The sequence below is a fragment of the Microtus ochrogaster genome, unplaced genomic scaffold (assembly GCF_000317375.1).
Source record: "Microtus ochrogaster isolate Prairie Vole_2 unplaced genomic scaffold, MicOch1.0 UNK127, whole genome shotgun sequence".
NCBI classification, from domain to species: domain Eukaryota; kingdom Metazoa; phylum Chordata; class Mammalia; order Rodentia; family Cricetidae; genus Microtus; species Microtus ochrogaster.
In genome coordinates this window covers 380,410-402,230 of record NW_004949225.1, presented here as the reverse complement: position 1 = coordinate 402,230, position 21,821 = coordinate 380,410, and the positions used below count along the sequence as shown (strand labels likewise).

The 21,821-nt window shown below is 45.1% G+C and overlaps 1 protein-coding gene and 1 pseudogene across 2 annotated transcripts in view; one reads left to right on the top strand and one right to left on the bottom strand.

The window, feature by feature from the left end:
* The window catches only part of Srgap1 (SLIT-ROBO Rho GTPase activating protein 1), a 285,799-nt gene that overhangs the window by 240,611 nt on the left and 23,367 nt on the right, over positions 1 to 21,821 (bottom strand). The window lies entirely within an intron of this gene.
* LOC101996971 lies at positions 1,309 to 2,785 on the top strand (annotated as a pseudogene).

The following is a 21,821-nucleotide window of genomic DNA, read 5'->3' as shown; positions in this document are numbered from 1 at the left end:
CATCATGGCTCTGGTAACTCCTTTGCTTCTGCATTGCCCACGTGACCAAAAACACCAGACACTCTCCACATCACGGCTCAGAGCCCAGAATTTTTGAAGAAATGTCTCCTTTTTAGAGCAGAGACTGAAATGTCCAATAAAGTGTCCATTCGTTTCTCAGAATTACAATTTGAGATTATCAGAAGGGGAAATGTTCAGTGCCCAAGAGAACACTCTCATTTAAAGCAACTACATTACCCCCTTGAGAGTGGGCACGGGGGCTGGGCAGATGGCTCAGGGGATAAGGGCACCTTGCAGAGAGCCAGAATTCGGTTCCCAGTGCCCACGTGGGTGGCTCAAAACCATCCATAACTGTTTGAGGGCATCCAATACCCTCGTCTGACCTTTCCTGGCACCAAGCCCAGCCCACGCATGGCACACACTCGTATAAGCAGCTAAAACACTGACTCATAAAATATACAAACCAAAAGAAAAAATATACAAACCTAACAAAAAGAGTTTTTAAACGACTACGCACAGGATACCTAACCTAGCGCCTTCGAAATGAGACACCTTGGGCTGACTGTAATATGCGACCCATATCGTATTAGATTCCGTAGCTAAGAAGCCAAGCTCTGTCGGACTGGCCTCTACGTTTCTGAATGAATGAAAAGGCTTCCAACCGGCTTCCCCTCCCAGCACAGGAAATCCTGCTGTAGTCCCCTGGCGAGCATGTGTCACACACACACCACACACAGGTTTGCATTTGCGCTCTGGGAAAGACCAACATTAGCTGTGCGTCGCAGGAAGTTCTTCCGCCCCTTCCCCCATCAACTTTGGGGAGTAAGCTTTGGCCAGACACAAGATTGGCATAAATTGAGCTCTGCATTCTTATCACACTGAAGCAGCTGGGCTGAGTGTGTCAGCCACCGCCTCCGACAAACTCAAGCCTTTGATTTCCTGAATGTTGGAGACCTCAGCTCCAAGTGACTGGGTCTTTTGAACTGTCTCTTTCTCTGATTTCTATATGAATATCTTAAAGTATTTTTGAAATAAAGAAAAAACAAAACAAATGGATTTTCCTCCCCGAAATCCAAATGCTAGCCAAACGGAAATCCCCAGATGTGTTAACTGTCCTCGGACTGAGCAATGCAATGGAATCGCTGCAGAAACACTGTACGAAGTGGTGAGCCGTCACTACTGCAACCGCTGCACCGGTGGGAAACCATACCGGAAACAGCCGGCGAGGGAAACGGAGGTTGCCACCGGAACAATTCCTGAGCGCATGCGCAAGTCCCTGTGTAAACAGAAGGTCCGCGAATTCCTTTCAAGAAAGTTTGCCAAAGATGGCGGAGTAGGAACGCGGAGCGGTAGGTGTTCAGGCTACCGGCTGACTTCGTATCCCGTCTCCGCAGCGGCAGTAACCACTGAGCAAAGAGCGCGTCCGTGTAGTTGCCCAAAATGCCGAATATCAAAATCTTCAGCGGGAGCTCCCACCGGGACTTATCCCAGAAAGTTGCTGACCGCTTGGGCCTGGAGCTCGGCAAGGTGGTGACTAAGAAATTCAGCAATCAGGAGACCTGTGTGGAAATTGGAGAAAGTGTACGTGGAGAGGATGTCTACATCGTTCAGAGTGGGTGTGGTGAGATAAATGACAATCTAATGGAACTTTTAATCATGATTAATGCTTGCAAGATTGCTTCAGCCAGCCGGGTTACTGCAGTCATGCCATGTTTCCCTTATGCCCGCCAGGATAAAAAGGATAAGAGCCGGGCTCCCATCTCGGCTAAGCTTGTTGCAAATATGCTGTCTGTCGCAGGAGCGGATCATATTATCACCATGGATCTACATGCATCTCAAATTCAGGGCTTTTTTGATATCCCAGTGGACAATTTATATGCAGAGCCAGCTGTCTTAGAGTGGATAAGGGAGAATATTTCTGAGTGGAGAAACTGTACTATTGTCTCACCTGATGCTGGTGGAGCCAAGAGAGTGACCTCCATTGCAGACCGATTGAATGTGGATTTTGCCTTGATTCACAAGGAACGGAAGAAGGCCAATGAAGTGGACCGCATGGTGCTGGTAGGAGATGTCAAGGATCGGGTGGCTATTCTTGTGGACGACATGGCTGACACTTGTGGTACAATCTGTCATGCTGCTGACAAACTTCTCTCGGCTGGAGCTACCCGAGTTTATGCTATCCTGACGCATGGAATCCTTTCTGGCCCAGCCATTTCCCGCATCAACAACGCATGCTTTGAAGCAGTAGTAGTCACCAATACCATACCTCAGGAGGATAAGATGAAACACTGCGCCAAAATACAGGTGGTTGACATCTCCATGATCCTTGCAGAAGCCATCAGAAGAACCCACAATGGCGAGTCTGTCTCCTACCTGTTCAGCCATGTTCCTTTATAACAGAATAACTTCTGGAGTTTTTTGAAAATAAACCAACTCCATCCCTCATGTTTCTTGGTATTTGATTTCAGCAGAAGGCCCAGCTCGCTCTAGTGTAGATGTTTACATCCCACACTAGATGCATTAGAATTTAGCCTAAATTGGAAAAAGACAGAATGTGGTTAACTGCTAGGATGTCCTACTTGTGTTGTTTCATCCTGACTTGCTTGTTTGTGAGCCTTGCAGCTTTAACTAGAGGTCAGCTGCTGAAAGAGGTATAGACTGTTGAGACTATCCCACAAGGTCCATAGGACATAATTGACTCCATTGCTCGGGAATGCTTTGGGGTTTTTCTTCATAGCAACAAAGTCAGCCCATATGTGATACATTTTCAGAGGTTTGTGCTAAACTATAGCAAGAGCCCTGAGCATCCTTAAGCATAGCTCCAGTAGTTGAGCACCCTGTTAGGCAGGGCAGTACCTCAATGCAGTAATTAACCTTTGGGAGGAAGAAGCCTGATCCACTGCCATCTGTTTATAGCTTGAATTCTCTACACCGGTTCCTTTCCTTTTGGCTTTACCTTCAGCCATCTTGACCTTTTCCTAGCCAAAAATATCTTGGACTCAGCAATCATTGTACTTGTACCATAATCTTGTGTAAGACAGACTTGCTTCTTGCTATGTAGCTGCTAACTTTTAGATAACTTGCTGTAGTGTAGTCTTCCCTAGCCTATTACCATTGTGGCAGTAGCTTTGAGGTGGTGTCTTAGTGCCTTTTGATTAAGTATTTAATTTTCATCTTCCTTGGATCCATTTGGTCTCTCAATTGAACAGATTTCTGCTAAACAATTTGGTGTTACAGTCTCTTGTTGAGAACTTAATAAAATGTCTTAACAGACATGTATGCAAAAAAAAGTAAAGTTTGCCTTTCCTGTCCCAGACCATGCAGAGATTTCATTGATAAGGTAAAAATATCCCTTTGTTCTCTACGTAACCAAGCTGTTATGACACTGGAGAAGAGACAGAGCAAAAGCGGGATGTCCGAGCTGTGCTCTGCGGACCATGGCTACAGTTCTGAAGCTTCCCCTATAGTTATCACCCTACATCTGGCAGCAGAGGTTTATACTAAGACCCATAGCTGCCTGATTCCCAAAGGAAAGTAACTGGCTCAGTGTCTATGGCTACAGAAAGCAACACCAAATAGTACATGTGTTCTAGAGAGAAGCTTCGGGGTACTGAGATCTTACGTTTTGAAACAGAAAGTCAAAATCTGGACATGATGGCACAAGACCTCAAACCAAGCATTCAAGAGCCTGAGAGGTTAATGACAGGTTGGTCAATATAGCCAGGGTCTCACTCTTTCCCAAACGTGCCAGAAACTGTCTCAAAAACGAATGAATGAATGAATGCAGAAAATCTAGTATTGTCAAAATAAACAATTCAAGAGTGTCACTTACATTGAAAAAGGATTATCAATAACTTAACATTATGATTTCCTTCCCAACATTAAGATCCCACTTTTAAAATATTTTTTTATTTTTATGTGTGTGCATGTTTTGCCTGCGTGTATGCATGTGTGCCAGATGCATGCAATGCTAACAGAGGTCAGAAGATGTCACGGGGTGCCCTGAAAATGGAGCTACAGACAGTTGTGAATTGCCATGTGGGTGCCGAGAGCCAATCCCAGGTTCTCTGTAAGAAAAAGCAGTGCTCTTACCCACTGAGCCATCTCTCTCAGCCCTAAGATCCCACATATGAGGGAAGTAGGTTCAAGAGATCAGCCTACGGTCCAGAACACAAACACTCAGGAAATGTGCGCCCAGGAATATCTTCTGGGCTATGCTGTTGGACACAGCATTCTCTGATCAAGTAATGATTTAAGAATCAAATGAATAAAGAAGTATTTTCTTAATTAGTTGGATCATACAACTATAGCTCCTCGGGTTTATTTGACTAGGGACAACCCCAATGAAGCAACTACAAACTAACAAGAGAGTTGGCACTTTTAGAAGGCTCCTGGGACATACTGCTTTAAACAAGAAAACACCCAACAGTGGTTTAGACGTAGATAAACTTATGCACAGACACATTCTGCTTGCCATACACAGAGCTTTAAACAAAAACTCAGCCAACACCGGGCATTTGGAGATTTCACGTAAACATCTGGACTTACAAACACTCGATCGGGACAGTTTAACTAGCTTAGGCAGAGCAATAGACATAGGTCCTTTGGAATCCACACTGTCCCATCTGATGAAGTCCTTCCCACATGGCAATCTCACATCCACAGTCGGCTTTATGTGTGAATATTTCCTCACTGCTTCTCTGGAGACTTTGGGTCCAGGACTGGAAACTCAAAGGGAACACAGTCCTGTCCCTGTGAGTTATCAACGGTAGCCACGTGAGAAGGCCCATCTCTAGGAGAACTCACGCTTTCTGACGCTATCCATACCTTCTCTTCTGATGCTCAAAAATCCATGACCTGGGTTTTCTCCTCTCAACCAGGATGTTCTGTGGTATACTATTAAGTAGGCACTATGTGTGGGTATTATTTGAACCATCATTGAATTATTGGTCCATTATTTGACCTGAGTGATTAACTGAGCACTTACTGTGTTCCAGGAACTAGGCCATATTCAAGGCTAATAGGTCACTTGATCCCATAACAACTCAGGGTCACATGCTCCACTTCCTCCTTCCCTCATTTATGGGTGAGACAGGCTCACAGAGGTGACATCTGAGTGTGTGATGAAGGACAGTCTTGACCATTACAGTACTCAGAGACTTAGGTCTGACAAAACAAACCTGGACCAGGCTGCAGAAATGGCTATGCAAGTGCGAGGCCCTGAGTTCCTGATCCCTAGAACTCAGGGATCATGTAAAAATCCTGTATAACAGTGCGTGCCTATATTCCCAGTGCTGGGAGGCAGAGGCAGCTAGATTGCTGGCCAGCCTGTCTAGATGAGCTGACAAGTTGCAGGTTCAGTGAGAAAATTCATCTTAAAAGAATAATATGGAGACCCTTTCCATCTCTCTTCTGAAGAGGCAGCTTCTGCCTCTCTCCCTTCTCCCCACTTCTCCCCTTCCTCTCCCTCTCTATCTCTCTGTTTCTCTTTTTCTCTCTCTGCCCCCTCTCTGCTCTTCTCCCTTCTTCCCTTCCCTCTTTCCCCTCCATAGCCCACTTAATAAATACCCACTTTCTCTGCAAAAACGAAAGAAAACAAAAAAAAAAGTATATTGAGAAACAGTCGAGGTAGACATCCTAACCTGAATAGTCAAATTTAGCTAACTGCTCCTACTCTGGATAGCACAAGGCCCAAAGTTCTCTGTCCCATTCAATCACACTTTCTGTACATCATGAAATCTATTTTCTCTGAAGGCATGATAACTTCCCTATGGAATAAGAAACTGTTTACAAAGAGCCAAAGAAAGGCTCTAGTCTTTGTCTGAACACTGAGTTTTTAAAGTCACCTTATCCCAAGAATATCTTTTTAAAAAAGAGTCTGGAACACAAGTACTCAATAAATAATCTACTTCAGTGAACAAATGGCTGCTTCCCAATGTGTAAAAGACCCCACAACAATGTCAGATGTATCTGCAAACAAAGTTCTAAGAAAGAATAGCTATTAAAATGCACAGATATACCCTGATCTAATAACAGCAAAATGCTGCAGACGGATGTGCAGGGAGGGCTATGGCTAAAGTCACCTAGTGGCGTCTCTCCCAGTTGGGTTACTGTCACTGTGATGAAGCACTATGACCAAAGCAACCTGGGGAGGAAAACATTTATTTGGCTTACACTTCCACATCACAGTTCATCATCAAAGGAAGTCAAGACAGGAACTCAGTCAGGGCAGGAACCCAAAGGCAGGAGCTGATGCAGAAGCATGGAGGATTGTTCCTTCCATGGTTTGCTCAGCCTGTTTTCTTATAGAACCCAGGACCACCAGCTCAGAGGGGACCCCACAATGGGCTGAGACCCTCCAAATCAATCACTAAAAATGTCCTATAGGCTAGCCCAATGCCTGATGTTATGGAAGCATTTTCTCAGTTGAGGCTCCTTCCTATCTGACCACTGTCCTCAGTGTCAAGTTGACATAAAAGAGCCAGTACGATGGCTTGCATGCAATCCTCTTGGCTTTTCTAGTATTAGGCTTCTCCTCTGTGGAATGAGACCTGCTAGCTGTTCGTTGCCAGCCATTTCCATCCGTCAAATCCTAGCTGCCAGCTGTGTCACAGGCACCTGGGAAACCTTCGCAACCTGATGAGTGGCACCGAGAAAGCACAGAAACGTGAACTCTTACCCAGAAGGCTATTCTTTCCACTGAAGCCCTTGTCACCTACAGGGACACTAGTAAAAGTACATTTCTGGTCGGGCGATGGTGGCGCACGCCTTTAATCCCAGCACTCGGGAGGCAGAGGCAGGTGGATCACTGTGAGTTCGAGACCAGCCTGGTCCACAGAGCTAGTTCCAGGACAGGCTCCAAAGCCACAGAGAAACCCTGTCTCGAAAAACAAAAACAAACAAACAAAAAAAAAGTACATTTCTGCACTGTCTTAGCCAGAAATGGCCCTGCCATCTATCACCCTTCTAAAGTTCTAAGCCACCTATGATCAAGCCTGGGCTGCTGATGATAACACACGCAGGACTATTTCTCAGATCTCCAGTTTCCTTATTCACTTACTTCAGCTTGAAACAGAAGCCCCATTCAAGCTCAAAATGATACCCTGTTTTTTAAACTGAATATATAGCACTCACTTTTTAATAAGCTAAGCAGCGTCTACTTGGGGTGGGGGCATAGAAAACAGCATATTCAGAAAATATCATTCACGGCGAGTGACTGGATTCATCTGGTGATAGTTTAAGTGGGTAGCCAAGAAGCCAAAGATTCTAATTTTATGCCAGGGCTTACCGTATTGCTCCTCAGAATACCCGCTGCATAACTGACAGCCCAGCTCCACCTCAGATTTTGGCATGCAATCAAGGAAAATAATGGGACACGGCAAACAACTTCAAAGCCTCGCCACCACTTACCTTAATAATATATAATTGCTGCAATTTCTTTTAGCATAGTACTTTTAATTAAATGCGTTAAATTCTCAACCTCCCAACTTAAATTTTCTACCACCAGCAGCCATTTTCCTCTCAGAACCAAAGCACGTAGATTGTGTCCCCCTTTTTAAAAGCACGCCCCTCCTCAACCCCCATTTCCTGGAACGCTGGCCAGGGGTAGGGCACGATTGCTTTCTAAGTCCACCCTCAGAGAGAGCAAGCTGTAAGTTTATAGAGTTCCATGAAGAGTTTGTTGTGGTTTTGTAAATCTAGTGTGATAAATTTCCCATACAGTATACTCGTAAGAGGCAAAGAATATGAGGAGGGGGCGTGGCGGGGGCGTGGCAGGGCGTGGCGGGATGGGTGTTGGCTCTGGTAAAGAATTTGCCTCCCATGTGCAAGTCACACCATAAATAAGAAAAACAATACGCTAGCTTAAAGAAATTGGTCTAGAATACTTTTTAAATAATTTTTATAATGAAATTGGTTTTTAAAAAAGCAGCTGCATAGGTGACTCTCATTTTAATATAACACTTTCATTAATTCCTTCAGAATTTTATACAATGCACTTTGATCATATTGAAACCCCTACTTCTTACCCTTATCCCTACCCTGCCTACGCTCAACCCAGATTCTCCATTTTCAGTGGCTGGTTTTCACTAGCCCTGTTAAAGATCAAACTGTAGAATTCAGAGATGTAACAACCAGCAGAATGATTAAAAACATTTAAGAAAAATGGTGGGCATTCTAGTTCATGACTTGAGGTAGGAAGAGAGGAAAAGGGTGTTCTCTCATTATATAGTTACTTATATGAGATTATGCTGGGGAGATGCTGTGGGTGACAAACTGTCTTACAAGCATGAAAACCCAGGTTCAGTCCTCAGAACCCACATCAAGAAGCCAAACGTGTAGCCCTAGAAGGGCAGAGGGGTTAGAATGGTTAGATGGACCGTAAGAGGTCCGGAAGTGGAGGACTACGAAAGAGGAGGCAGAGGAGCGGTTTCCAGACACAGCAGGGTGGTTGCTCACGTGAACTCACAGTAGCTGTGACGCGCCCGTGCACTAGATCAAACAATGGGAGGGGCTCGTGATATCATACTCTAGCTGGCTGAAGAATTACCAGTCACTGGAGGTTTCTGGGAGGAAAAAAGTCACTTTCTTCAGGTTTGTGGTCCCTTGGAGGATACCAATAGATGGCCCTACAGACACGCACATATGGGAAGCACCAAGAAGATTCGATGGACTTTAAAACAACAACAAAAACACATGAAACCTAGTAGTGGGCCAGCAGAGTTTGAGGCCAGCCTGCTCTACAGAGCTAGTTCCAGGATAGGCTCCAAAGCCGCCACAGAGAAACCCTGACTGGGCAGGGGGGAGGGGGCACGGGGGGACACAGACAACAAAAAACAAACCTAAAAGGAAAAAAAGGTGCATGAAACTGGGAAATAATAGAGGTAAGGGGCCTAGAGGAGGAGTTGGAGGTGAGGAAATGGGGGATGGATTTCATTAAAATGCATTATATACATATATGAAATTCTCAAGTAGAATAATTATTTAAAAACAAAAATAAAAACATCCATGGAGGCACGACAGTTTCCATGCTGAGGGGACAAGCATGAAGCGCTCCCTAGCCAACTGCCTACATTGCAAGTTCTAGGCCAGTGAACGAGCTTGACTCAAGAAATTAGAAAAAATAAAATCAAAAAAATAAAAATTGGACAGTACTTGATGAACAGCACCACAGGCTGACCTCTGACCTCCACGCACAGGTCACACACCTACACTCACATGAAGACACGCATGAACTGGCACAAAAATAATTACACATGTGTATTACTTTGATAGTAACATTCTTTTTTAAGTGACATGATTGAATTTGGGGAAAGTGTCTACCAGAATCTCTGGAATGAACTTCTTCCTACTACTGCCATGGCCCTGGCCGACAGTTTTCAAGGTGGGGCACAGAGTTGCCTCTACTGCCCATATTTCTTTTCCTGAATATATTAATATGCTCCAAACTTTAAAAATTTATCAGTAATATTAATCAGTTCAATGCACATTCCCTGTACAGAAATTCTAAAAGACACTGACCATGTACCAAGGGTCCAAAGAGGTATGGTAATCCCACCCGCCATAAACAGCCATGTGATGAAGGAGAGAGAAAGGGACAGAAAGACTCAAATAGAAAGGGTCAGCTTTGATGGAGGTCACAGAAAAGCTTCATGAGAAAGGGGAGAGAGGCATGGTGACCACAAGGCTTGGAGAAGGCAGGAGAGAGGAATGAGACAGGAGACTGGGCTCACTGGAGCCACACGCGCGAACGGCACAGGGGAGCAGCAGAGAGAGCATCGGCCACCGCTTTCAGGGCAGCAGGGCCAACGTCCTCGTCCTCTGATAACAGCCCAGGCGGGGAAGTGAAGCGCACAGGTTTTGGCAGTCAGGATGCCTGTGAGAGATGCCAGAGCATGGATAAACGAGCTGAAACCTTGTCCGTGAGAGCCTGAAAGAACCAGAGGCTGAGGCCTGGTTCCCCGGCGGAGTAATAGCTTCCATCAAATGAAAGGCAGTGGTTTCTGCCTCATGGCCTTCAGCAGAGGTTTTGCCCCATCCTAGCAGAGCACAGAGCTCCCTCTAGAAATGGCTTTTAAGGAGGCTTCACTGTAATTCCTGAGACAGGGCTGGGGACATGAAGTGGAAACCAAGTTCTATGGGAGTGGTTTGTGGTGAGCACCAAAAGCTGGGGACACTCGCCTCAAAATGTAACAGCTCTTTGTAGCCCCCCACCCCAGCAGAGAAAACGTGACCCTGCAGAAAGCCTCAAAGGATGGGACCTATGTCGCCCTGGTGAAGGGCAGGTGGTGCCACTTGGGTTGGGTCTGCTCTCTTGCCCCCTTGTCGTAGCTGCAGCTAGCTACTGGTGGGGGCAAGGAAACAGAAGCTACACCCTTGGCTCAGCCACACAGATGTCAACCTTGCTTCCTTTAAATAGCTCCAGTGTCAACGTTCAGCCGCTACCCTGGCTTCCCACAACCAACAAAACCACAGTCCTTTAAATTAACATGAACTTTTTCTTTTCCTACTATGGAACTCAAATTCAAACTTCTGCTATTAGGTCCTGCAGCAAGCGTGAGGGAAAACACACCATACAGGGAAACCTCCTACTGTGTGCTTGGCTCACCTGTAACCTCCAGCCAACCCACACTCCCCTGGCCCCGGCTCTCACTTTGTCAACCAAGTGTCAGCGGGGCTCCTGACACACCAGTCCCTTCCCTCTCTTCATGGTCCCCCATAGCTCTGGCTACTTGAGAGCACCTGTGACCCCCCCCCGGAAGCGGATGTTGGCGCATGCCAGCAAAGCCCCCTGGGAAGTACAAATCTGAGTCTGAAGCCATTTGGAAAAGGAATGAACAGAACAGACCCTGCAAACCAATTAGGAAGGACTGTCGAGACAAGGAAGAGCAAATGAAGACGAGGCAGAAGACTCAACGACAAGTGGGCATTCTTATGACCTTCGTTTACTACAAGTCCTTATCCAGCAAGTGCATCCTCCGTGCCTGTGTGCCAGGCACAGGTTAGATGCGAGGATTGGACGTGCCTATCTGCTTCAACACAGACTCGTCAAGTACTAAGTATTATCCTTACGGGAAAGATCCAGCTTGGTGGTCAGATGTGTTCTCTGCCACCCTGTCCACTTCAGGACAATTAGGTTCTTTTTAACCCTCCAAGGCCACTGTGTTCTGCCCACACCTAAGCTCTGCGCTATGACATTGCATCATTTCTACCACAGTGAATCTTTCCAGACTTGAAGGGCATCACGGTTCCCAGCAACGGCAGCAGCTGCTCCCGTGACTTATGACCTAGACCAGAGAATTCACAGGAGATACACCACTTCCCCATCTACTGGTGTAGAGGGGTGGGGCAGGGATCAGAGCCCAGGCCACAACTGCTCCCAGAAGAATCCTGGAAGGAGTTCAAAGCTTTGCTGTTGGACTGTCTGATGAGGCAGCAGGGTGTAATGGGTGAGTCTTCGGGACCACAAATGTGGCTTTGTCTGTGACATATTCCCTTTTTACACGAACATGGGTGGGGGCCCCTGGCCACCCACTCTGTGCCTGGCCCTGGCCTGGGCACTGGGGTGCCACCATGAGCACAGGATGATATTGTCATACCTCCTCCCTGTGTGTGCACCAAGGGGAAAGTTTTCCCGATGGATGGAGGAGAATGGGTGTGGGCTCGAGGACCATAGAAAACAAAAGTCTAAAAAGGGGGAGAAGAGTTTGTAAGTAGGCTGTGTTCTCTTTCGTCACCAGGCATAGCCTCGGTGACCTCCCCATTCGCATCCATAATGGCTGCCTGGAGTTCACTGCAGTAAAGACGGCAGGGACATGAGGATACGATCTGGCCATGAGCTGCACTGTGGGCCGTGTGAGATGTTATGGTTCTGCGACAGAATTTCTTAACTATAGGAGCTCAAGTCTTGGTATCAAGAACACGGCAGGAAGCTGGGTGGTGTGTCCTGGGAGCGCTGATATTACTAACTCCGGCACTTCCAGGCTATTTCTTTTCTACTGGTAATAACAAAACACCATTCTACCCAAGAAATAGGTTCCAGTAGAATGCCAACCTTTTGTCTAGTTTTATCCTGCCATGGGAGAATATGAAACTCCACGCTGCAAGATGCTTTGGATATAACCAGCTGTGATCTGGTCCGTCATGCTTTATAATGAATCAATTTGGGAATGAAAAAAAAATGCAAGGCTTCAGATTATGATGTCTCGGGGTCTAATACTACAAACCAACCACTAATTCCCTAGGCAGAAACTCAATCCATCATAAAGACATAAGTAGATAAGGCTACAAACTAAACAGTGTTAAGGGCAACAGAAAATGCCTCAGCATATCCACAGGTCTGAAGGAATATGTGTGAAACCCTGAAGGCCTGGCCACTGCTTAGAGAAAAGATCACAGGGAAATGGGAAGGACCAGTCCAGAGGAGAAAGGAGGCAGCCAACCGAAGCTACACAGTTTGGTGTGCGTCTCTCCATCTGAATTGGAGGGGGCACCAACTCTGTAAGTAACACATCTAAAGAGGGCCCAAACGTTCACCTGACAGAGGACCGTAAAAGCTTTCACAGTGAACAAGCCTCAATGAAAAGCCTCAATAGTTCAAGATCTCTGGGAGATGAAATAACAGAACTCTATCAGAACACATGGAGTTTCCTGGGACATTACCTGCAAATTCTGAAGCAGGGGGCATGATGGGCCCTAAGGATGAAGGCCTGGACACCTTAAAAGGAAATCTGGGATCCTTCAAGTAGGCAGGGAGACCCCCATTGTCTCAAAGCAGGTTCCATGGTCTGAACCAAGGCTTATCATCACCTGGGGCCATGGAGGGCGCTGAAATAGCTCATAGGTCGGACTTGCTCCTAAGCACGGACCCTAAGCATATGATGACCCAGGTGACAATGGGCAATGAACATTAGGTGCTACCACTTCTGACACAGGTAAGCCACATATCCCTTACTTCAGTCTCTTGGCCACCCGACTGTCTCTGTCCTCCTCCATTGTCAAATCCACCATCCCCAGTGGACATAAGCAGTTTCCTCTTCCATCTCCTCCCCATCCACCAGAGCCAGCATCCCTTGCTTCCTGCCTGCCACCCACTGGTTTGACATCAACAAGTTCCCTTCCTGGTGGGCTGGGATCTCCCTGGACAACTGCACACAGAAAATGGAAGTGAGCTGGCTTCCTGTGTCTCTCAGTCTCCATGTCACCCTGCTGACTTTCGGTCATTTCATGTTGACTCTTTTCTTCTGAAGGATTTTTTGAATCATTTCTATTTTATGAAACATTCTTTTAAGTAAGTGTTCTTATTTTTTCTCAAATAAGAACAGTATAAATTTGAGATGTCTTTTGGTGAAAAAAGATTAGATTATTTCCATTATATTATATACCTAGAAAACCGAGTAGACTCATTTTAATTTGGATTAGCCAGAACACAACCCTAAGCCACACATCCATTCTCTCTAGCAGTTCGGACACCTTGGCACTTAAAATAGTAAAATGTTTCTCTCTACCAAGTTCTTCGTTTTTTTTCTGCCAAATTATTGCACATAACATGGTATCAGGAGAAAGCTGAACCTTCCCTGTTGGTCTCATACGATTCAGCTGGGTTTTTTTTTGTTTTTTGTTTGTTTTTTTTTTTTAGTTTTTCGAGACAGGGTTTCTCTGTAGCTTTGGAGCCTGTCCTGGCACTAGCTCTTGTAGACCAGGCTGGTCTCGAACTCACAGAGATCCGCCTGCCTCTGCCTCCCGAGTGCTGGGATTAAAGGCGTGCGCCACCACGGCCTGGCCTATTCAGCTGGTTTTAAAGTCTTCTGGAGAGCTGGTGCGGTGGCTCACTGAGTAAATGCGCTTGCCATAGGGCCTGGCCATCTGCATTCATCCCTCGGATCCACTCAGTGGAAAGGAAAACCAACTGCTGCAATCATTCTCTGACCTCCATATACACACGCAGGCAGACTACAAACACATGTATGCACGTACACATACCCACACAGAAAGAGAGGGACAGAGACAAAAAACAAATGTAATTAAAAACTAAACACACTTTAAAGAAATCTACCAGATGGCTGGCAAGATGGCTTGCAGGTAAAGTGTTGGCAACACAAACCCAAGGCCCTGAGTTCAAGCCCCAGAACCTACAAAAAGTGGGCAGACTCCTGAAAGTCTGCCTCTCACTTCTAGACGCAGGCTGTGGCATGTGCACCCCTACCACACACAGAGACATGGTAGCATTTTAAAAGATGTCTACTGGAATCATGGAATCAAAACCAATAATAGTATTCAACTTGGCAATATAAAACTCTTGGCGATTAATGCACTCCATATTTCTGACTATATGCATCCAAGGAAATGTCACAGAAAACACATCCTTGATGATTGGTGTGCAAGTCGTGGGGAGGGCTACCAATGTGAGGACGAATGCTTGTGCCACAAGCATTCTTACACGCTCAACAGTTCTGCAGATACCAAATGCCACCTCCTTCTAGTCAGAACTGTTTGTGTTTTCTTTAGGAAGGCACTTGGTTATCAGAACAAGAACAATTATGGATGCTTCAAGAAAAAAAAAATCAAGGTTTTCTTCCTGCTTTCTGGTGAGAAGATTTAGCATGGTAAACTACCTGTGCTATTGTAACAGTGTGTGGGGTGAAGGGCAGCTCTGGGGATGGCCTGGGATGCGCAGAGGGCAGACCCACCCAAAACAGGAGCAGCGCTGCAATACTAGACGTGAAGAGAGATTCCTCCTGCCCTTCAGGAGCTCCACCCGTCCTTCTGTTTGGATGGTGCCATCCAAAAATGAAGACATTTGGGCACAGACTGACACAGAGTAGGAACAATAGGGCTGGCAGGTGGACCCGTACACCCTGCACGGCAGGTGTGTGCCAGGCTACCGCCGTGCCCATGATCACATGGTAAGCCAGAGTCCACGGGCTGCTAACTAGGTAGTCCGCATATGCTCTTGGGACCCCTCAGAGCTGAGCACAAGAGAGGCTTGTCCTGTTCTCTTCTCACTGGCCTTGAACATGGCCTTCCTGAAATGCCTGCAAGGGTAGAGACAAGGCACTTCAAAGAAAGCAGCCTGGACCTGTGTAATAATTAATATTTGGATAATGAGCAGCTCAGGGTGGGGACCTGTTTGTTCTCAGGTCGTTAACTGACAAAGCACTCACTTGATTTCAATCAATATTTTATTTATAAGCAAAACAAAGCAGCTATTTGTTAGATATGCTTAGATTAAATAGGATTTTTACTACCTTATTATTTTAACCAATTGGAGAGAACAACTTATGTTTCATTTCTTATTTATTTATTTATTTAGAACTCACAGAGATCCACCTGCCTCTGCCTCCCGAGTACTGGGATTAAAGGTGTTCACCACCACTGCCCCACCAACTTATGTTTCTTATATTTGGTCTTTTAAATTGTTCAGTCATAAAAATATCACAGTAATATGACAAACAATGAAAATGGGGGAAGGGGGAGGTCTTTGAACCACAACTAAAATACAGCACTTTTCTATTCACCAAAACTATGTGCATTTGCTCAGTTATAACCATGCCATCTCTTCAACTCGATATACTAACTTTTCATTTATTTTATATTGATAGACTTTGTAACTTTTCAGGGCAAGTACTTTATCAACTGAGTTGTCTCCCTGTCCCCCACAATCCATTCTAAATTTTTCTAACTCCATTGAATTAGAATTTCCATGTGGTTTGTTTTGATTTACTAAAGCTTGGGGTAATTTTATTGCTTTTGAGACAGAGTTTCCCTACATAGCCCAAGCTGGCCTTATATTCCCAGAAGTTCTCCATTCTCAGCCTTCCTGAGTTCTGGAATAACAGGTCTGAGACCATGCTTGGCAAGTAATTTGTTTAGTAAACTATAAATCACATTTTAGTTTTAAATATTTGTAAGTTAAAACCCACTTCCCAAAGAAGAAGCCAATGCACATAAAGAATGTGAGAAAGGCAGAAATATGACAAATTAAAATTCTGCACATATAAGTAACTTCCATTTGGAAGTTACTGTTTCTTTGAAGGGAGTCATTTCTTTCCAAAAACATCTCTATGCTAACAACCTATGCACATCAAGTGATACTAAAGCTAAGAAACACTGGTGCCACTAAAGACTTCCAGTCATGTTTAAATTCACAGTAGGGTCCACAGTGCTATCACTAGTCCCATTTCACAGACAGGAAAAATAAGGTTCAAAAAAGGTAGTAACCTACACAAGGTCAGAGAGGTGGTATATTGATTACACACTAGACATTGTGACCAAAGTCAGTGTGTAATCAATGTTATTAACTTCACAATTCATCCGCAAACAAAGCAAAACCAAAACCAAACAAACAAAACAAAACAAACAAACAAAAACACTAACCCACCACAGACTATCACTTTATTTGGGGAAGATGTTTTTCCTTTCAAAGGCCTGTTAGAATGCAAATTAGACCCTAAATCCCTTTCATGATCCCCTCAAAGTTATCATTCAGAGTCTATATCCCCACAGATGGTTACTACACTAGTGATCACCTATATTCGTGCAAACACTGAATACGTCCTGGCCCAGCCAAGCACCCACACTTCATCCTCCTCTCCCACAACGTGGCAATCTACACTCAATGTCCTTGGGTTTCAACTAACTTAAGGTGTGGCCTTGAGAGTTTCCAGGAAATCAGTGTGACAACTCTGAGGGTCTTGGCACCATGTTGGCTGCCTCCAACGCTCCAGCAACAAAATGCGAGGAAAGAGGAAAACACTTTACTTCCCAAAATACACAGCCCTTGTTTGGGTTATGGCACCGAAAAAGAGTTGACAGCAATGTGTTCTGCAGTGACTCCCCCTTCCCTCCCCCAGTCCAATCTGGTTATATTTCTGAGAGGGGCCCTCACTAACTGAAGAGCAGGCTGAGAGAGGATGCCAGGCTGGTAAGAGGCCTGGAGGACATCATCACTCACATGTTCACACGGTAACACCTTTCCAGGGTTCAGTGAGTCTACCAGAGTCAAGGGGACAAACAGAGGATAAGGTAACCCCCATTCTTGTTAAGCATGGATCTATGGGGGAGCTAGAGAAGATAGTGGCAATAAAATACATGGCCTAACAAAGATAATGGGGGATGCTTCCAGAACAAAGAATGGGGTGGGGGGGGGGGACTACCCAGGGTCTGCAGACCGCACTCTGTGAGACGTGAACTTTCAGTGACGGAACCCAAGGGATTCCCCATTGACTGAGATGCTGCGAGTCAGGGCCACCTCCAGAGGCCTGTTCTCCATAAGAATGTACAGGTCTCAATGGAAGTAACCCAGCATTGTAGAGTTCCACTGAAGGAACGTGGGCTTGGCTCAGTGGATACCTTTCACTGATAGTTGATAACTATTAAAGAGGGACAAACTCAATCCAGGAGAGACTGGCATAGCATATTAAATGAACTCCCATGAACTTGTTTCTTGCCAATCTAGTGCTACAAGTGTGGCCCATGGCCAGTACCAGCCTGCTAAGAAAATCAGAAAAATTGAGAATAAGCCTTCAGAAACCTTGTTACTTGGGCCGGCAAGATGGCTAAGAGAGTAAAGGTGCTGGTCGACCAGCTGGTACCTGAGTTCAACAGTCAGGATTTCTACGGTGACAGGAGAGAAACAGTGATCACAAGTCAGCCTCTGACCCTACAAGGGCACATGTACACACACAAAATGAATAAATGGAAATAAAAATGTTTTTAAAAAGAAACGTGTGCACGTGTGCATGTGTGTGTGTGTGTGTGTTATTGAAAAACTACGGGGTGCAGTATTTGAGTATCTTTGCTTATTTAATTTTTGTATTAATTTTACTACAGTTTATGGGAGCATCAGGGCCCAATAATAACAATAATGATACAGTTAGTCTACCACAGTCTAAAAGGCACAGCTCCAAAGAAGTGTTAGTATATAAGGATGTAGAAAGAGATCTTTCCCCTCTAAAACAAACAAAACACAAGCCCAGTGAGTCTCAGTTGGCAGACTGCTCACTCCCCAGCTGCCTGAGAAACCAACCGCTCCTGCTCCTGTAATCCCAGCAGGTAGAAGAGGCTGGAGGGTCAGAAGTTCAAGGTCACCCTCAGACAAGCTTGGGAAACCTGAGACCCTGTCTAATTTTAATTACCTTGTTTTAAAGAATGTCAACAACAAAAATAACAAAGTTTTTTTTTTTTAAATAGCCATCTAGATGATTGTCACTCAAGATTACTTTGACCTGTTTTACTAGGCTTCAGAAAGGGCCTTCCAGCCTTCCAGTACACTGAAGGCTGACCTTCACTTTGTAAAAACGCTCACTACAGCAGGGGCTGCAGGTAGCACCACCACGCCCCAGGGCCTCCTGAGAGTCAGGACTCCAGTGGTTGATTGGGATTATCTGACTCAGGAGCTAAGCCACACCCACCATTTTCAATGAACAGGGGAACCGAAGGACTCTGGAGATAAGAAGTCACCAGGAACTTTAAAGAGAGGCTAGCAGGCTCTATTCTATACTGGGGGGAGGAGGGTCAGCAGGCTAAAATCTGTTTCCACAAAAACAGCCTTGCTTGAACACGGCCACCATCTAAAATGACATTTTCTACACCTGGTTTTGGCAACCGTGGTAGAGTAGCTGTGGCTGAGAGAGCCAACAAGTCCTCAAGTATTTACCCTCTGGCTCCTAAAAGAATTTGTCAGCCCCAGCTTTACATTGTGGCCATAAAAGAGCCCTTATCAATCTCCCCAGAATGCTGTAGCCTCAGGCCTGAGTACCTGATGGAACAGAGCTTCTCTGACTTTGTTACAGCAAGCCAGAGAAAGACTACCTCCTGCACTGGACAGTGCCGAAAGGGGGCCTAGTGAGTGACCTTGGCACCTCTAAATTATCCTCCCAATGCGTGGTGTCCTGGTCCGGAGGCCCTAGCTGAATAATGGTGACTGCCCCAACCACTGTATAGTAGGACTTGGCTCTATACCCAATTTTTAGGAAATGACCATTTTTTTAATATTTTAGGAATTCAAAGGAAGTAGCCAGAGGGCAAGAATGATACTGCCACAGTTCTACGAACAAGGTTGTACCTGTCCAATGAGCTACTTACATGAATGAGTCCCTGTGTCCACTTCAACAAAGGACAGAGAGGAGAAAAAAATCACCAAGACACGTCTCAGTTACAAGCTTTTTCTTTTCTTTCTTTCTCTTTCTTTCTTTCTTCCTTCCTTCCTTTCTTTCTTTTTGAAGTCAAAAATGAACTGTACTTTCCTATTAAATTTTATTCTCCAAGTCAACAAGCATATTTTAATCCTTCCAAAGGGGGAAATACCTTTAACACCCTTTCATAGGTTTACCTTCGCAAAGAAGAAGACAGCAAACCAAGTTTTCCCAACACACACACACACACACACACACACACACACACACACAGGCACACAAATAAGTGCAGATTACAAAACTAAAAAGGCATTCTCCCACACATTATTTTCTTTCAAGATGGGATATTCAGTTTGAAAGTTTGGTTCATATAAACAAAGAGCAACAGATTGAAAATACCCCAGCAGTGCTGGAGAGTGGGCCCAGTGGTAAAGGCACTTGCCGCCAAGCCCGAAGGCCTGAGTTCAGAACCCACGTGGTAGATGGAGAGACCTGACTCCTCAAGGTGTCCTCTGCCCTCTACATGGGGGGGGGGGGGAGAGAAAGTAAAAAAAGAAAAAAACGTATATTTGTTTGCTTTCTGCTGGCCAACAGCGGCTTGAGGAAGGGGTTTATGTCTTACAATCCGCAGGACATCACCAGGGAAGCCAGCGCAGGAAACCGAAGCAGAGGCCACAGAGAAACACCACTCACCGGCTTGCTCAGCCTGTTTCCTTACACAACCCAAGTTCACCTGACCAGGGGTGGCAGAAGCCACAGTGGGCTGGATTCTCCCACATGAACTGAGTAAATGCCCACAGACATGCCCGGTGGCCAATCTGCTGGAGGCAGTTCCTCAGCTGAAGTTAAATCTTCCCGGGTGCATCTCGTTCATGTCAAGTTAATATAACCTGTCCATCACGGGTACACCTGCTTGGACAGTCAACCAAAGTGGGGTTGATGATTTATTCTAAGGAGGTAGTTAAATCGTACCTGGCCCCAAAAGGCTACTAATACCCTGGCTGGTGATCTATTTTTACACAAACTAGACTGTCTAAATCACACGTGTCTTTGATGTCAAGCATTCTCTCACGTCCTGCTACTTGGCAGGAGAGTTCGAGCTGAGAAGTCACTTGTCCCCCAGGCTACAAGCGACTGCTGACCGGTAGAAGCATCTGGAATTTCTTAGTCTTTAAACATAATTCTCCACCAAAGGGGTATGTGCTTTTTGGAAGCTGACTTCCATAAACACTGTAATTTTACTGTTAAACATATTTACACGGTCATAAATATGCAAATTTTGTAATAAAGATAGCACAAGTGACTGATAAATGCGATTAAGATTCATTTACAGGAGATCCGTGGGCTTTGCCAAATGCTGCTTCCCTTCACTCTTCGGGGCTTCTGATTGCATTAAGTTCCTGATTATTCTCGTCTATCCTAGGATGGTTCGGTACCATTTCTCAGACGCCACAGATCGCTGTCGAGAGGATCAGAAGGTCTCTTGGAGAGCACAGCCCAGACGTCATGATGCCACCTTCCCAACAGTGCATCCTTAGCTAGCACTTGGAATTTCTTGTGCTTGAAAAAAAAATAATTGGTCCTTCCCACATCTTCAGTCTTCCCGGTGGAGCTCTTTAAAAGGAGAGACCTTTGTAAAAAGGCTCTTCTAGAATGTTCTGGTGGTTTTGTGTACATATACCCACATTTCTTTCCAAAAGCAAGTAGCTCTCAACTTTCTCTGAAGCATTTGAGATTCACCCTGCTAAGCCCTCACGGGGAGATACAGTAAACACGGCAGTTATGTTTTGAACAATAACTACTTCTGTCTGCACATTATTTTCATGCAGGGAATTTTTTATCATTTGGTTTTATAAACAGCAGCTGGCCACTTTTACTGAGTTTCCTAGTTCATCAGTTATCAGCAAGCATTAGGAAGAGACTACATACAACTAAGATATTTAGATAATGCAGAGGCTTAAAATCGACCAGAGACTGTCCTTTCCGGGAATTTTGGGTCCAAAGATATCCCTGCCGTCCTCCCGGAAAACCTTCCTAGACTACAAAAAGTGCGCATACTCTTGCTAAAAGTCGAACTTTAAAAACAAGATGTCTAGAGTAGGTCTGCCATAATCTTGTGAAATTCTTATTCGAAAACCTGAGAATTCCAACTTTGAAAAATTTAAAGAAATATTAGTACTCTCGTACATATATTATGCCAAAACCATATTTCTGGTTAAACAACATGCCACTTAGAGCCATGAAATCTCTTCATTTATACCCACTCAGCTTTGGTAACACAAATTCCCACCTGGGAACAGCTAAGGCTTCACTTTCTCACTGGTGACTTTCCTGCTAAGAAACTCAGATAAGAGAAAAATAAAAGAAATCTGATCTTTGTGGGCTGAAACCAATATTGACTGAGCCCTTGCTGTGTGCTGGGTGCTGTGCTCTGTGCTGAAGGTGGAGTGTCTGTGGCAAGTAGGATCTTTAAGAACCACAGTCTATGGAGGACAGAGACTAAACAGAGTGATTGCACAAGTAATTACAATTTAGAGTGCGTTTACAAACGGCTTCCTTATTATAAGTAATGGCAGCAGTAAAACAGGCATCTCAGAGGTCAGTCGGGGCCGGCTTAGCGTCAGCTCTGTATGCTTCTCACCCACTCACTCTCTCACTCACCCACTCACTCTCTTGCTCACTCACTCT